Source organism: Chaetura pelagica, unplaced genomic scaffold (genome assembly GCF_000747805.2).
Source record: "Chaetura pelagica isolate M959 unplaced genomic scaffold, ChaPel_1.0 scaffold49, whole genome shotgun sequence".
Lineage (NCBI taxonomy): Eukaryota > Metazoa > Chordata > Aves > Apodiformes > Apodidae > Chaetura > Chaetura pelagica.
Genome location: NW_009970715.1, coordinates 1,995,445 through 1,999,503, shown reverse-complemented (window position 1 = coordinate 1,999,503; position 4,059 = coordinate 1,995,445).

The following is a 4,059-nucleotide window of genomic DNA, read 5'->3' as shown; positions in this document are numbered from 1 at the left end:
CCCTACACTCCCCACAAAGGATGTTCAAGACCTGGGGTGTCTTCAGGCACCTGGAGACATCACCAACTGGGGAATATTTAGCTTATGTGGAAGTCAAAGTTGCTTATGAGAAGCAGGATGCTCAGATCATAGCAGCAGGAACAATGGACAAGAACAAGTTCTTGTTAAGAAAGAGAGAAAACAGCCTTCCTGTGACACAGCCAGTGAGGACCAGATGCTGTCAGAGCTGGACAGGAGGCTGCAGTCCAGCTCTGTTTAGCATAAAATAGGGAGAAAAATAACAGAATCAAGAGGTGAGAAACACTCATCAGCCTGGTTCCTTCTATCTGTCAAGCTATCAGACATGGCTCTCCCACCCACTCCATCTTATATGACAAATTTTGCCCAGAGTAGCTTTGATTTTACAGAACAACTTGATTTCTAGTACTTGTGCTGCTAAGTGATGAGATGCCACCCCCATCTCATCACCTTCAATGTGAAGGTTTGCTCTCTTCACAATAGGCACTTACTCCTTGATGTACACATCTCATTCCCTGGTCCTACCTCTTGGTTACAAGGCTTGATGTTGTACTTGCAATTAAGCATGTTTGATAAAACATGATGGCTGTTTGAATTCACATATTTGACAGTTTTTCAGGTTTCTGCTAGAGGGACTCTTTGGATCCCTAACTTTGCAGCCAGAACCACATAAACGTCCTGTGTTTTGCTGCTCACCTATGAAGAGACAAAGGACTTCAATTCATTCCATCTCCACTACCCATTATCCCTGAAGGTCAGCTGGCCACATCAGTCACAGGATATTGTGATCTTCTGCTCCTTCTCAGGATGGCTGGGCTTTATTTTTCATGCAGGGAGGGAAGAAATAAGAGGAAATGCATTCCCACTGTATGAAGATCTCTGCCAGAAACCTTTATGCAAACACATTTGCTTTCAACATACTAATGCTGAAAAACAAATGAACTCCACAGACTGCTAACTGAGCTGCCCTCTGAACAGATAGTTCCTTTTCTCCAGAAATACAATCACCACAACCAGTTCATGGCCACGTGAACCAGGGGCTCCACACCACACACCAAATTCAAACGCTTCTGAAGTGCGTCCAGGCCAGACACCCCCTGCCTGCCACACTCCAAACATCTGATGGGATTTAACTCACATACCTGAAGTTCATCCTCATCTCCAAGAGCTGCAGAACAACCACAGCCAGGACACAGGGATGACTACCTTAGTGTATACCTGCACACTCCCTATCACACAGGGAAATGAGGATGAACTTGGGAGCATTTTACTATAAAAAGACAAAGATAAAAAGATACAGATAAAAATAAACACCTGGGACATTTTTAAAGAAGTCTACACCTGCTGCTAGGTACTCCTCCTCTGTCACTGGTTTATCCCCCACTTCAACATAAAAATGTATAAGCAGATTTTCAGGAAGCTCTGAAGGCCAAGCATGGACCTCTTCTGAATCACACCATCAGGTCAGTCATCTTCCCTACCCAGAGCAGTGCTGCTCAGACATCCATGTCCCACGTAGCTGTCCAACTGAGAGCTGCAGCTTTTGCACTCCAGAAACATCCTCAGCCTGGGACACAGGCCAACATCTCCACAGGCACTGCCCTGCTCCATTAGAGATAACAAGTTGTCCTGAACTCCTCTATCATGCCCTCAGCATCCCAACAGGCTCTAAAAACAAAGCCCTTATGAAAAAAAAAAAATAAATCTGTTTCCAGCAGCAGACACTGAACACAGGCAAAAATGATGCCACATGTGGCATAAGAAACATGATTAATCTTCTCCCTCCTACTTCCTCCTATATTACCTGTCCAAGCTGCAAGCTTTGCCTTCCTGTATAACTTCATGGGAACGTGATTTTCCCCAGACACACTGTAAAAATAAACCCATCTGCTCCAGTGGATACTCCAGGGCCACTATCTCTGCTTATTTTGGTTTTCTTCCTTTCCAAGATGACATATTAACAGGATTTTCTAGATTTCTGCTAGATTCTTCCTGCAATCTTCTCATACTGGGATGAATGGTTCTGTCTGTTCCCACAACCAAAAAAAGCATCCCAGGAATGCACAATATTAAAGCCTGCTTCAAATGACCAAAACATTCTGTTTTCCATGAACAGCTAGATTTGAGTCACCTGGGCTCAGATTCAAAAGGGGAAACAGTTCTCAACTAAGTACAGATGTCCATCCAAAAATTCCTTAGACCAGGAGAAATAGATCTGGGCATGCAAGTATCCACAGTGCTGGCCAGGCATCAGAACAGCACACATTAAAAACAGGAAAAACAACTGGAGGTGTTTGGACTTCCATTATTTTTCAGAGGTGGTAGGGGAATAACCAAATGAAGGGTTGGAATCAAAAGCTTTTGTCAGTCTTGGCAACAAAGCTTATCCTCAAGTTTCTCTGCTCCATCCATCCCTCCTACCCTCCATAAGGCCCACGAGTACTTGCTTGTCATGTGGAGATCATTCCATTCAAGGTAGATTCAATTCAAGCAACAAAACAGACTCCCAAATCCAGAACACTTCCCAGGAGCCCTCATGGGTATATGCCAATCTAAGGACCTGCTCACCTTGACATTCTGAGTGAAACAACTGCAAGACACTGGAACAGGTTTCCAGACACCAGATTGATCTGGCCTGAATCCCACCCTGTGCCTGGTGCTTCCTTCTGGATGGATCTAGAGGCAAAAAGGGTTTACTCAACACTTTTCCCCAGGGAGAACACAGGGGCTTCATGGCAAATGCAGACCCCAGAGGAATTTAGACCAGCTGTATCTGAACACTGCTGGAACAGTTGGGTTTATACAATATTTTATGGGGAAATAACTCTATTTCTAAAAATTAAATACAGTAAAAAAAGTGACAACCAAAACTTAGGTTTCTAATTTTCTAAATTTGGAAATCCACATGTAAGAAATTAAATTTGAAGTCTGCAGGCATGTGCATACCTCTGCAGGACAAGGACCCATAACAAAAAAAAAAAAGGGTAAAGAACAGCATCTAGTTTCCAGACTAAAGGTGGTCATGTTGCACAGAAGGTTAATGATAAACAAAGGCAATGCAAGAAGCAGCAAACTGTTGTGGGTTTTTTTAAACAATCTTGACTTGTGCAAATAATTGGTGACTTCAAAGGCAACTATTTGGATAGGGAAAGGTTTGCATAATAAGTCTGGTTTTGCCTACTCCCATCTAAGGTAATCTTTGGAGAAGAAATTGTTTGTGCCACTAAAACACTCTGCCAGCTTTCCTCATGTTCATAGTAAGGATGAGGAACCTCAAGGCTTGGGATGCAGCTCTGTGGTGGCACATCTGCAGGGAATGTTTCAGCCATTTTCAGGGCTGTCACAAGACATGGTGGTGTGGCTGAATTTGCACCAAGACCCTTGCATTAGTAAAAAAAGACACTGCTTGGGAAGCCAGGAATTCTGTCTGCAGCTGCTCTGACAATGTAATAACAGCGACTCCATATGGAGCAGTGGGAAGTGCATTTTGCAAGGTAAATCCCCATCCTCTGCAGGAAAGAGAAACAATCCCATGTGCTGTCACACAATGTGCAGCTGGGGAAGGTCCAACAGCACTTTGGTTTCAATACATCCTGTGCACACGTGTTCAGGAGAGTTAAATATAAAAGCAGGAACTTCATTTTCTACTATGATCTGGCTTTGTATTTCAGAAAGAGTACAGAGCCTTGAGGTTTTTCTGGGTTTGGTCCCCCAGCCTCTCTCATTCCAAAACCTCAGGGACTCTGGACAAGAGTGAACCTGCCTTAGCAGAGCCCAAGAACAAGCTCTGCTCCCCACAAGACTCATAGCTGCTCTTCCAGCAATTCCTCCTCACACATGTCGTGCTCCCAGTGCAGATTCTCCCACTGAAAACAGCATCACTGCTTGCAGGAACCTCCAGCATCAGGCACTGCTAAACGTTGAGAACAATACCTGAAGGCCAACTACTCCCTGAAAACAGGCTGCTGTGGTTCTCTGATGGCTGGAAGAGCTCTTTGCTCACTTCAACAATAAACATATAGAATAATGGGAAAAAGCTTT